Source organism: Oncorhynchus keta, chromosome 35 (genome assembly GCF_023373465.1).
Source record: "Oncorhynchus keta strain PuntledgeMale-10-30-2019 chromosome 35, Oket_V2, whole genome shotgun sequence".
Classification (NCBI taxonomy): Eukaryota; Metazoa; Chordata; class Actinopteri; order Salmoniformes; family Salmonidae; genus Oncorhynchus; species Oncorhynchus keta.
The window spans coordinates 42,367,838-42,382,357 of NC_068455.1; the positions used below are offsets into that span (position 1 = coordinate 42,367,838).

General features: G+C 41.9%; 1 protein-coding gene and 1 pseudogene across 1 annotated transcript in view; one reads left to right on the plus strand and one right to left on the minus strand.

Moving 5' to 3' along the window:
* Positions 1–14,520, plus strand: part of LOC118368512 (nuclear receptor coactivator 7-like) — a 57,596-nt gene that overhangs the window by 12,716 nt on the left and 30,360 nt on the right. The window lies entirely within an intron of this gene.
* On the minus strand, positions 11,199–14,393 carry LOC118368514 (mitochondrial fission regulator 1-like; annotated as a pseudogene).

Here is a 14,520-nt window from a genome sequence, read left to right on the forward strand (position 1 = left end):
CACAAAAACTCAATAGGTGTTACTCAATATCACAAAAACTCAATAGGTGTTACTCAATATCACAAAAACTCAATATGTGTTACTCAATATCACAAAAACTCCATTTATTGAAAATGTCAAATGCACTGCCTAAATTCTTAGAATGGAGAAAATATAGTTTTCCCTTTCTCATTGTCTTGGCCAAGTGTCATGTTTTTTAACTTTTCGTTCTGTGTATTTCATCCGGTGACGCAAACAACTGAACCCCTAAGACCACGATGCTGGTCTCCAGCTGGTCACTCTGTCTCTGTGTTCACCAGCCAGCGTTAATGAGGCTGCAGACTTGGGCTCAAAACAGCACGCAACAGTAACAGCAGCCCCCTGCCTCACTGAAAGCATCTCTCTCCTAGAGTGGCACTGTGGTAAAGGCTGCCTAACCCCAGGGAGAGATGCAACACACATTGAGGGCTCACACAGTGAAGATGGTCTGGTTGTATTTTACCCCTCTACAAATGCTCTAGCGCGTATTCCTCTCATTCCCTCAATACACACATGTCTCATTCCTAGCTGAGTTGATACCTCGATATGAGTAATAGTTGTCAGAAGGTATTATGAGTGTAGCAAAATAACACCTGTCACCTGTCAGTAGGCACATACAAAGATGATGCCGTTTCTTCAACATATGCCGCTGTGCTGAACAACGTTTTCACCTAAAAGCAACACACTCACCTAACATACCTAAGAGAAAATGCCACAACACGTTAGAGGAAGCTGTCACAATTGAGTGGCTCAGTCGTGTATGTCTGAACCTGACATGTTGGAATATGGCTTTAAATAGCACAATGTGTGGCCCCAGGTTTTTGGCGAACTCTGGGGCTGTGTGCTTTAAACTGAATGCCAGGGGGAACGCGCTCATATCTCTCCCATAACATCTACCTAGCTAATGTGGTTATTAGTTAGCATAGTGTTGCGCACAAGGTCTTATCGCCAGCGCTCAAGACGTATGTCATACATGCTGAATGTATATGAAAAGGCTGAAAAGCGTCGCTATATTATGCTACTATCTGTCATACCTTTCCTCAGTTGTTTACTGTGATGGTAAACCATTCTCTTTTTGATATTCTCATAAATGTTAAGATATTGTGTTATGGCAGCCGATAACTGTTTCAACTCAGTTCTGTTTGCTTCATATATCTTTCAAGAAAGCCATCACATGCAAAAAGCATTGCTTTTATATTTGAACAATTTGAATTTCCCTTTGATCTATATGGGGAGAGCTTATATAAGATGTTTCATATATAAACAGAGATGTATCATTCGACATAAAAAAGGGCAGTAAACACTTTATGATAATGTTGTTTATAAATATGTGAATAACTAGCTTACTAACATTATTAATAAATGGTAAGCAAACTTTTTGCAAATGACTTATACATGGTTTATTACTGAACATTATTATAAAGTGTAACCAAAAGGGCGTTGGCATACAGCATCAGGATGTTTTATGAAACCATGTTATATCACATGTACATTTTCATTCATTTTTAACATTATTTACAGTACTGTATATTCTGATTGTGTCATTTTGGTGATGATCACTTTCAGTGTGAGACACCCCGTATTTATTTGTGGATAAGTAGGTTAGCCACCATTGCTAAATCAAGCACATTGTTTTTGTGAAGGCAGGCACAAATACTAATGGAGTGGGCAACATCACAAAAGCATGAATCATTTCTGACTGAAAATGAATTATTTGTGTTCTGATGCAAGACATTTCCAATTGCTCACCAGTAGTTATTACACTATATATACAAACGTATGTGGACACCCCTTCTAATTAATGGATTTGGCTATTTCAGCCACACCCGTTGCTGACAGGTGTATAAAATCGAGCACACCGCCATGCAATCTCCATAGACAAACATTGTCAGTAGAATGGCATGTACAGAAGAGCTTAGTGACTTTCAATGTGGCACCATCATAGGATGCCACCTTTCCAACAAGTCAGTTTGTTAAATTTCTGCCCTGATAGAGCTGCCCCAGTCAACTGTAGGTGCTGTTATTGTGAAGTGGAAACGTCTAGGAGCAACAACGGCTCAGCCATGAAGTGGTAGGCCGCACAAGCCCACAGAACAGGATCGACGAGTGCTGAAGCGCATAGCACTCACTGCCGAGTTCCAAACTACCTCTGGAAGCAACGTCAACACAATACAGTAACTGTTCGTCTGGAGCTTCAATGAAATAGCTTTCCATGGCCGAGCAGCTGCGCACAAGCCTTAGATCACTGTGCACAATGCCAAGCAACAGCTGGAGTGGTGTAAAGCTCGCCACTATTGGACTCTAGAGCATTGGAAACGCATTCTCTGGAGTGATAAATCACTCCACTGATCTGGGTTTGGCGGATGCCGGGAGAACACTACCTTCCCGAATGTATAGTGCCAACTGTAAAGTTTGGTGGAGGGGGAACAATGGTCTGTGGCTATTTTTCATGGTTCGGGCTCGGACCCTTAGTTCCAGTGAAAGGAAATCTTAACGCTACAGCATACAATGACATTCTAGACGATTCTGTGCTCCATCTTTGTGGCAACAGTTTGGGGAAGGCCCTTTCCTGTTTCAGCTTGACAATGCCCTCGTCTACAAAGCGAGGTCCATACAGAAATGGTTTGTCGAGATCGGTGTGGAAGAACTTGACTGGCTTGCACAGAGCCCTGACCTCAACCTCATCAAACACCTTTGGGATGAATTGGAACGTCGATTGTGAGCCAGGCCTAATAGCCCAACATCAGTGCCCATCCTCACCAATGCTCCTGTGGCTGAATGGAAGCAAGTCCCCATAGCAATGTTCCAACATCTAGTGGAAAGCCTTCCCAGAAGAGTGGAGGCTGTTATAGAGGCAAATGGGGGACCAACTCCATATTAATGCCCATGATTTTGGAATGAGATGTTTGACGAGCTAGTGTCCACATACTTTTGGTCATTTAGTGCATTTATATTAGACTAAATGGGTTTATTTGTTCGTATGACTCCAGAAGCTATGACGGAATCAACAGGCACTCTGCTACATGTACTGAATAATCAACATTTGTTAGGTTGCTGAAGAAAGCAGCACAAATAATTAACATTTTCTCCTGTAATTGTTATTTCATTAGCTCACTTTACTTTCATTTCTTGTTTCTAGGCAGCATCAATTCTGCTTCCAAGTCATCTTCTTACCATATGAATCTCATTATTGTTTTGAAAAAACGGGTTAATCCTATCTCACAAAAAATAAACTCAGTAACATGAAACACATTATTTTGGTTATGAACCCCAATAACACTTCAATTATACCCTATAAAGTCAATATTTAATAGAGACAGAGAGACACTTCAAGAATATATGATAATTCTCATATTCCCCCCATAAATGTGATTGGTTTCTTAATTTGGCCTTTAGTGTTACAGCAACATAACATGTCTCCGCTAACACAGAAGCCTTGTTACCAGAGTGCCATCTGTGGAAGACAACTGCCTCGCCTCAGTTTCTAATCAAAACGTGACCCTGAGCTGAGGATGAGGGGAAACAGACTGCACAATTACTCCCCCCTTCTCTCTCCTACGCTCTGATTCTCTCTCTTTCTCCATCTCTTCTCCCTTTTATCAGCTATTGGAGGCAGCTGGCAGTGGAGGCAGGCTGGGAGTAGGCCAGCCAGGATGAAAGAACTGTGCCCCAAATCATACCCTTTGTTACAAAGGTGTCATATTAACTCCAAACCCCCGACACAAGAAGACGGCTGCCTCGAACAGAACCATGGTGATGGCTTTCTCCAATTAACGGTTAACTGATGATTTTGAGCATCCCCAAAACATCTGGGTTTGTATTGTTTTCAAACAGGACTGATCTTCAGCTTCTCTCACTGTTCGACAATCCCTAAATCCATACAAAAACCAAATTAAGGGTCATGAACACATTTGTGAATCTAACTTTATGCCGTTGGGGTCAATTTCATCTCAATCTAATTCATTTTAGGAATGTAATCACACTCCAATATGATGGGATGCCATGTCCAGAATAACTTGGAATGATTTCTCACCTGTACAGAAAAGACAATAAATATGGGATACATGTTCAAAATACTTTCAAATGAGCAAAGCCATAAATCTATGTAGTAAAGAAAACACTGTTAATTTCTGATAATTCAGCACAATTAACATGTCATGAGATTAGTGGAGCTCTTAAGAAAAAACAGTGATTTAGCGAGGCAGCTTTCAGCCAAGACTGATTCACAATAGGTAGTTTGAAGGTCAACAACATTAGTGTTAAACTACAAAGCTATATTGCGTGATAGTTCCCTAGTGTGAGTCCTCCTTCATTTCCCGAGTGCTATCTGAGTACCATTAAGGACACACTTTATTTTCCATTACAAAGCATCAAGAGGAGCCAAACATATTTTCAAAAGCAGGAGAAATCAGAATGCTGAAAATAGATCCAAATGAATATACAGTACATCCGATAAGGAGACCCTCTTTGTTGTTGAGACTTTCTTGTCTTGGCTGTGAATCATAAGCATTTGGTGTATTTGAGGCGACTGAGGTGGGTGGTGGGGGTGTTCCCCAAGACTCTTGTCCTCCATTTAGTTTAACAACACCTAATTGGCTGTTGCTACGATACCTCCCGATGCGTGATGTCAGGAGGCAAGAAATGACTCCCCAAGTACACGCAAAAAGGATTTCCAACTTTTTATACTCATCCTGGGAAACATTTATTGCACTGCAACAGACCTTAATCACACCCAGCTTTGACTAAGTCATACACTCTTAGAAATAAGGTTTCCAAATGGGTTCTTCGGCTGTCCCCGTGGGAGAACCCTTTGAAGAACCATTTTTTGTTCCAGGTAGAATCATTTCAGATTCCAGGCAGAACCCTCTGTGGAAAGGATTCTACATTGAACCCAAAAGGGTTCTACATGGAACCAAAAAGGGTTATCCTATGGGGACAGCCGAATAACCCTTTTTTCTAAGAGTGTATTCGTTTTGAAGTAAATGCGAGAGTGTCCATAGTGTCCATAGTGTATATTCTTGTCATTATAACAATCTAAAAGTTGTCAGAACCCCTTTGAAAGATGGCACAGTTTTAGTTGTAGTTCTGGTAGTTTAGATATTGTTAAGTGATTGATTACTTCATAAAACCTATGAATGATAGCACTGTATATTCCTGCGCATCTAACCATTTAGTAGACAGTTGGGCCTCATAAAGCAATCATAATAAGACAGAGGGCAGGAGCAAGGTGCTGTCAGAGAATTGAATTAATATGAAATACTGGCGTAGGGTGTGTTCCTAAAGGTAATGTTCTCCTGCTAATATGTTGCTATGGGTATGGTTGAGACAGAGTTCAGGCACTGTAATGCTCATTAAGCTGTCAGCTGTGTGCTCTCAGCTTCTGCTATTTTCAAATTGGCAAGTCATTCATACTCATCTGGACAATGGCATCATTACAGGAGCTTTGGATCCTATGGCAACAGATACACTACATTCCCAAAAGTATGTGGACACCTGCTTGTTGAACATCTCAATCCAAAATCAAAGGCATTAATATGGAGTTATTCCCTCCTTTTCTGTTATAACAGCCTCCACTATTCTCGGAAAGCTTTCCACGAGATGCAAAACATTGCTGTGGGGACTTGCTTCCAGTCAGCCACAAGAGCATTAGTGAGGACGGGCACTGATGTTGTGCAATTAGGCCTGGCTCGTAGTCAGCGTTCCAATTCATCCCAAAGGTGTTCGATGGGGTTGAGGTCAGGCATTTGTGCAAGTCGAGTTCTTCCACACCAATCTCGACAAACCATTTCTGTATGGACCTCGCTTTGTACACGGGGGCATTGTCATGCTGAAACAGGAAAGGGCCTCCCCAAACTTTTGCCAAGTTGGAACCACAGAATTGTCTAGAATGTCATTGTATGCTGTAGCTTTAAGAATTCCCTTCACTGGAACTAAGGTGCCTAGCCCGAACCATGAAAAATAGCCACAGACAATTATTCCTCCTCCACCAAACTTTACAGTTGGCACTATGCATTGGGGCAGGTAGCATTTTCCTGTCATATGCCAAACCCAGATTCGTCCATCGGACTGCCAGATGGGGGAGCGTGATTCATGTCTCCAGAGAAAACGTTTCCACTGCTCCAGAGTCCAATGGCGGCGAGCTTTACACCACTCTAGCCGGCACTCGTCATTGCGCATGGTGATCTTAAGCTAGTGTGCGTCTGCTCTGCCATGGAAAACCATTTCATGAAGCTCTCGATGAACAGTTATTGTGCTGACGATGCTTCCAGAGGCAGTTTGGAACTCAGTAGTGAGTGTTGCAACTAAGGACAGACGATTTTTACGGGCTTCAAGACTCGGCGGTCCCGTTGTGTGAGCTTGTGTGGCCTACCACTTTGCGGCTGAGCTGTTGTTGCTCTTAGACATTTCCAATTCACAATAACAGTATTTACAGTTGACCTGGGCAGCTCTAGCAGGGCGAATATTTGACAAACTGACTTGTTGGAAAGGTGGCATCCTATGACAGTGCCACGTGGAAAGTCACGGAGGTCTTCAGTAAGGTGTTCTACAGCCAATGTTTGTCTATGTATAGTTCATGGCTATGTTCTCGATTTCATACACCTATCAGAAATAGCCGAATCCACTCATTTGAAGGGGTGTCCACATACTTTTATATATATAGTGTATTGTGATTGTCTTGAGATTATGGGGGATTTTTCAAAGGAGAATTCTGTCATACGCAAGTGAATATTAGCACTTTTTAGTTTGATATGACATTGTGATAAAATACAATACAATGTTATTTTTTAAATATTGTATAATAAAATTTCCTTTTTCATTTTTTTCAGCAAAAATAATTATCCACTCCATATAGAAACATATAGATGCACATAAACAATGACTATATCTCATACCTGGGGCGGCAGGGTAGCTTAGTGGTTAGAGCGTTGGACTAGTAATCACAAGTAATCACAAGGTTGTGATCCCTGAGCTGACAAGGTATAAATCTGTCATTCTGCCCCTGAACAGGCAGTTAACCCACTGTTCCTAGGCTGTCATTGAAAATAAGAATTTGTTCTTAACTGACTTGCCTAATTAAATAAAGACAATACAACTTTCATTTACACAAATACAGAGATAGTGTACATTAATACAAACGTTGTGCACAGTTATTTTCCTCTTATTTCCATAGAATGGAATGTTCCACTGTGCTGAAGTGACATCCCCGACAGTCAAAAGAGGGTGTAAATCTGCCTAAAAGACACCCACTTTCACACATTCCCTGCGACACCTGCCCTGCAGCTTTCAGTTTAATGAGACTGATGTCTATTAGGTCATCAATCTCTCTTCCCCTGGTTGGAGCTGAGACGTCGGGCAAATTGCTCTTCACCTCAACCAAGCCTAGCCAGGCCTCAGAATTACCTCTCTGCTCAGTCTCATACACACTCTTGGAAAAATGGGTGATCTAGAACCTTAAAGGATTCTACAGCTGTCGCCATAGGAGAAGTATGTGAAGAATCCTATTTGATTCCAGGTAGAACCCTCTGGTTCCAGGTAGAACCCTTTTGAGTGCCATATAGAACCCTATACACAGAGGGTTCTACATGGAACCCAAAAGAGTTCTACCTGGAACCAAAAAGGGTTCTACCTTAACCAAAAAGGATTCTCTTATGGGGGACAGCTGAAAAACCCTTTTGGATCTTGTTTTTCTATGAGTGCAGTGCCTGACACATTTGTCAGAAATATTAATTGTGGCTAGTTGCCACATTTTGCCCAAAGCAAAACTTCATCACTTTGCTGACGAAGTGTCTTGTTCCTGGGTCACTTTGAAGACTGACAACTAACAATCCTAGTCTGTGACTGGAACAAATGGAAAAGTTATAAATGGTGATGGCAATGTCTGGGAAGTGAAGAGAACTTTAAGAGCATTGGGAATGTTTCTGTGCTTAATGACTTGTCTGTTTAGAAAGAGTTTCCTGCAAACAAAAGAGGAATTGATGAAAAGTTGAAAACCCCTGTTGGTCAAGCCCATATGACAGATAGGACCACTCTATTCATGAAACCACTACCATTTGCGGAAGCTAGCAGCCTAGTTGAAATGGCAAAGGGAGTGTAGGAACTCTAATTATTTATCAAAGCCTGCGGTTACCTAAACATTTTTGTCAAAATTACTTTGGATCCCATATATAACATGGTGTCAGAAGTGGGATCTACAGTCATTTTGACAAAATTGTTATATATGGATGAGGCTGAGAGACATGAGTCAAATTAAGATGTTTAGGACCTGAACACGGATTATCTGAGAGGATAATATGGCAACAATACAGATTATGCATCCAAGTATTTGATCTTGAGCAATAGCGAATTAACCCTTTACAGGACAAGTTGTGGCAGTAAGGGAGAATTCAAAAGGGCCAAAACTCCATGTCACATTATTGCATCCACTTACTGTGGAAATGTTACTTAGACCAAGGGAAAGAAAATACGTTTACTATTGCAGACACAATCTCTCATGGGGGTTCTCATGTCATGGTCCTTTTTTTTGCTCTTAGAAGCACAGTAACCTGTTTTGAGGAGCTTTACTTATATCTTGGATGACAAAACAGTCTCAATGTCACCCTAATGTCTATATTAACAGTTAACAATGCCACGTCGTTACACTGACCTCTATTTGATGAACTCTCCACAGACATCTCCCAGCATCTAAAATAGGCAAGAAGCTCTTGGTGGAAGTGAGAGACAAAGTATGCCAAGGACTCACATGGAAAAACAGAAATGGCCTGGATCATCTTGGGCCTTCGAGAAAGAGAGTAGAAAGGAGAGAAAAAATGAGGTTAACTAGAATCTTCAAAGTTATTAGCCTCCCAAGAGAAGGAAGGAGTGAGAGGAGCTTTTAAAGATTTTGAAACAACTGAAGGTATCATGGAGGATAAGGCCAGGGCAGGTGACCCCATCTTAACAAAAGGGCAACAAGATCTGAGCAAATGACACTGGCTTATTGTGATTTATTTTTATATATATATTTTTGTGCTTCTTGATAGAGTATAACAATTCAGTCAATAGTGAATCTACACTGCAACCCAGTGGTGATCTAGTGTCACTTTTTGGGAATGCACAACTACCTAATGGTGGTAATTCTGGCCTGTTCTGTGTTTACAATCAAAATATAGCCAATCATACCATCAACTGTTGACACTATTTACAGCAATGACAACTTGTAAGGATTTAAATTACAGCATTGTGAAAATCAGTAAGACTTTTAAAAGAATGTTATCTGTTATCAAGCAGGAATTATAAAGAATGAGTCCGGAGTTTAACATGTCAGCCCATCTTTATTTAAGTTTAAACACAAAACAAACAAACACAGCTCTTTCTTCCATTTGGCAGCATACAGACACATGGCAGGTATTTAATCAGAGACCATTAGATGGCATGGTTACTAGTTAGCCAAAACAAAAATGGTGACAAAGTAGAATACAAACACAAACCTGGTGACTGAAATGTCAATAAAGATCCCTTTTTATCAATGAGAATGTGGTGCACCAAGAATAATGATAACTGCACTGATTCCGTTCCCATCAACTCTTGACGAGAAATGAGCAATGCCAAACCTTTAAAAAAAAATGCTCTGCTCAAAGCTTAGCTTTGTTGTCTCGATTTTGCACTCAAACAATGCCTATTTGGTGAGCCAGACACTGAAAATAACTCAGTAACAGAGCGGGGCAAATCCTTATCCACCTGATATATATACAATATATACAAAAGTATATAGACACCCCTTCAAATGAGTGGATTCGGCTATTTCAGCCACACCCGTTGCTGACAGGTGTATAAAATCGAGAAAACAACCATAGACAAACATTGGCCTTACTGAAGAGCCCAGTGACTTTCAACGTGCCACCGTCATAGGATGCCATCTTTTGAGAAAATCAGTTCCTAAAATTCTGGCCCTGCTAGAGCTACCCCAGTCAACTGTAAGTTCTGTTATTGTGAAGTGGAAAGGTCTAGGAGCAACAATGACTCTACCTCAAAGTGGTAGGCCACACAAGTTCACAGAACGTGACCGCCGAGTACTGAAGCGCGTAGCGTCTACAAATCACCTGTCCTCAGTTGCAACACTCACTACCAAGTTCCAAACTTCCTCTGGAAGCAACGTCAGCACAATAACGTTGAGCTTCATTAAAATGGGTTTCCATGGCCAAGCGCCAAGCACAAGCCTAAGATTACCATGCGCAATGCCAAGCGTCAGCTAGAGTGGTGGACTCTGGAGCAGTGGAAATGCGTTCTCTAGAGTGATGAATCACGTTTCACCATCTGGCAGTCCGATGAAGGAATCTGGGTTTGGCAGATGCCAGGAGAAAACTAGCTGCCTGAATGCATAGTGCCAACTGTAAAGTTTGGTGCATAATAATATGATTTTCATGGTTCGTACTAGTACCCTTAGCATGACATTGCCCCAATGCACAAAGCGAGGTCCATACAGAAATGGTTTGTTGAGATAGGTGTGGAAGAACTTGACTGGCCTGCACAGAGCCCTGACCTCAACCCCATCGAACACCTTTGGAATGAATTGGAATGCCGACTGCGAGCCAGGCCACATCAGTGCCCGACCTCACTAATGCTCGTGGCTGAATGGAAGCAAGTCCCCTCAGCAATATTCCAACATCTAGTAGAAAGCCTTCCCAGAAGAGTGGAGGCTGTTATAGCAGTAAAGTGGGGTCAAACTCCATATTATTGCCCATGATTTTGGAATGAGATGTTCGATGAGCAGGTGTCCACATACTTTTGAAAAGTGTACCTTTGTGGGACTTCCCTTTCACTGCAAACTAAACTAGAGTTCCCCTTCCTAGACACAAGTTTCTATTCAAACATCTCAAAGAGTACAGTAATAGAATTATCAAAAATCCTATCCTGATATAAGAGCTTAAAATAAGTGGAGAGCAGGATTTCCTCTGTGAAGGGGTAGGAGTTTCGTGACAAAGATTAAGAAAGTATACCTGATTGGCTCCTGAAGCAGTCAGTCACTTGATTTATGCAAACGTCATCAAAAGTGTGGTGGATGCATACAAGTTTATGGGGCTACAGAGGATGTAAATGGAAGAAAAAGCCAAAATAGTGGAAAGACTCATGGGGATGGGCTGATTAAAAAAAAGCACACTAACCAATGAATACAAGGAAAAACTGTCATATTGATAGAGGCAATAGGTTTTGTAGTAAGGCGTGCACGGGAAAATTTATTTTCAAAAGCCACACAAGTGACACTCATACTCATATTATCTTTAGTATATTGTGACAGCACACATGCACATTGTCTCCTACACCTAAGAGCCACAGATTCTGTAATTTAAAAAAAAACGGCAGTTTATCGCTGGTGTCTTAACAGGCAGATATAGCACAACAGCACACAAGGAAGGAGAACACTTAAATTCAAATTTTACAGTAGATGAACAAGTCTTCCAAGCTGTCCTTGTATCAGACAAGTTCAAAGACCACACACATCATTATTATTTAGTCATGGCCGTCGACCGATTTCAAATTGGGATTTATTTCTCTGTATCATGTTGCACAGCGTCCATCAATCAAGCTACATTCTGAGAGTTATTACCCTAAGGACAGCGATAACATTTTCTCATACTGGTACAATGGGGTTATGAGTAGGTTAAGAGCTATGTGAAGAAGACTGTTTATTTGTAAACTTATGCTGTACACATTGACCATGACTAACAAACTTGAACAAATGTTTTGCTGTAAATGAACAAAGAATTGTGTAGGTATTGCAGTACTCTGTTACTTTCTGCAGTCTTATTTGTACATACCACTTCAAGGACTATACAGAAATGAAAAGATAAAATAACTATTCCACTCCAACAAATGCGTTCACCCACAACTCTTCTGTTGAAGCTTGTCGGGGACAAAAAGGGGGAATGGTTTCTCTCATGGTACCAGGACAGGCACTATACAGAAGAGAAAAAAGTTACTAGGCAGCACTGGAGACAGTCTGATGGTGAGCAAGAGACATCAAAGTAGGTGAAATCTGAAGTGGAAGTTGTACAGCACCCACAAAATGAAGTTGCTATGACATTGCTTTTGAACTAATGGGATAAGGAATCCTCCTTTTGGGGAGGTGTGTGGGCCCAGATAGTGAGCGTACGGGGGAGTGTTGATTGAATAACAGGGGATGTCGTGCCTGGACATTGGGGTATGGTTTCAACTTGGTTTGGTTCAGACCGAATTGACCTGCTGGGAGGTGGTTGCTTGTTTTTCCAGACATGTTGTTCAGCCATTGCCATGGTTGATGAGGTGCATCCGGGTCTCCATGGGGACTGGGTCCTTAGGCACAGGCCTGGCAACAGAAGGGAGAGACACGGAAACAATGAAACACAATCCTCTGTAGACCAAGAGTAAAATCCTGGCATGCAACCCACATAGGAGTGTCCACTGGCAATTGACATTTTAAAAGTAAAGCTTGATAGATAAATGTTTTTTTATGTTTCCGTCTAATCTTGCGAGCCGTATTGTGTATGAATGTCTGTCGACATGGACTACTTTCTATGTGGCCTGACTTACGCGGGTAGGTGGAGTTGGGTAGAGGTTGAGGACTACGGAGCCTCTACTTGAGTTTCTTCATCCCCACAATGTCTTTATCCTTCAGGATAAAGTTCTTCCTCAGGGCCTCTGAGATCAGCGAGGCAGTGTCTAACTCCCCCCATTAGGGAGGTGCAGCCTCTGTTATATATATCTGCATGGACACACGTTAAAAGCATGGTCTGGTACAAAGACATAATCTGAAACGTATTACCTAATAATTGTTTCCTCTCGTAGATTTTTTTACCTATGGAAAAAGGATGACAGTCAGCTGCCAATGCATTATCACACACCTTCTGCTAACATGATATTTAGACAGTGTGTGTGTGTGTACTAATGGAGAGGGAGGCATTTTCCTCAGTGTCCTGACTCGCCTGACTCAGTGTCCTGACTCCTCAGTGTCCTGACTCTTCATGCGGTTCATGTCCTTCAGGATGTCCCTGACGTCGGCAAAGCTGGTGGACTTGGAAAGCAACACCATGTCCTCCTCCGCCTCCCGGAAGTCCATGCTGGGACGGTCCAGGCCAAAGGTCGTCATGAAGGCCGACATGTTCGCAAGTGGCAGGGGGTCTGGCATCAGCTCCGATACAATGGACACCACGTCCTCCTCATCCTCCTCACCACGTCGCTGATGACGAAGGAGGCAGAGGCGGCGGGCTGGTAGGGCGCCATCTTGAAGGCCGCCATTGAAAAGCTCATGCTGGTGTCGTCGGGGGAGGGGGGGTCAGGTGTCAAGGGGTTTGAGCTTGACTGGTGAAAACAGAGCAGAGCAGTGACAGGCAAGTTATTGAACTTGTCAGAGTTCATTTAGATAATATAATTTTCCCATTAATAAACCTCAGAATTGTGACAGACGGAGCCTTAAAAAAGGGACACAGATTGGCAATCAACTCGTCTCCTGCACTGTTGTCACATGCAATGTTCCCTCTAAGCTGCTCGCGGGCACGCAGTAGCCCCGAGACTGCCGCGCAGCTCCCCCAGGACTGCCAAGCAGAAGAAATATCAGCCCACTGAGAGAAGCATGAGATTGAACTTCACTTTCTAGAGTTTCCCCTGCGAGTTATTAGCCCAGTTATAGTTAATTTGTAGTCTGATTGCTTCCTACAAGAGCATAAAACGTGTACTTTTCTACACATCTTTGAAAAGTGAATCAGGTAAAGAGCTTTTTTTGGCTTAAAATAGGCAGTGTTGTATTTTGATGCAGGCTTGAATAAGCTAAGTAGCCAATAGGTAGAGGTGTAGGCTCATTTGTCTGATTCTCTGTAATAATGGTTTGGAAATAATAACGCATTTTATTTTGTAAAGTAGTTTCTTGCATCAAACGAAAACATTTGCAGTCACCTCCTTGTCTGAAGGACAAGTGGATAAACAGGTTATTTTCAAACCCTGCATTTGTATTTATTTTGTGTCATGGAATGTAGGCCTACATTGAACACCACACATTGGCTGTTACTGTAGACTGAATGATAGAACATGTTAAAATGTTATGGGATACATTTTATTTTTTTTGATGTTAGGCCACACTGGTAGGCCTACATTATTATTATTATTTAGATTTTTTTTTTAATTGAACCTTTATTTAACTAGGCAAGTCAGTTAAGAAGACATTTTTATTTACAATGATGGCCTACCCCAGACGACGCTGGGCCAATTGTGTGCCGCCCTATGGGCCTCCCAATCATGGCCGGATGTGACACAGCCTGGATTCGAACCAGTGAATGTAGTGACGCCTCTTGCACTGAGATGAAGTGCTTCAAACTGCTGCGCCACTCAGGAGCCCAAATTATGATCAAATACACACACGAGCCTACTAAGCCACTTAAAACTGTAACTTAAAGTGCGTACAGCCTCAGTGTTCAGAGTAAACACACTGGAAGTTGCACAGAATTTTCACAACATTCAAGTTTGCGCTCAGCAGACCTGAAATTTGTTCAGTGG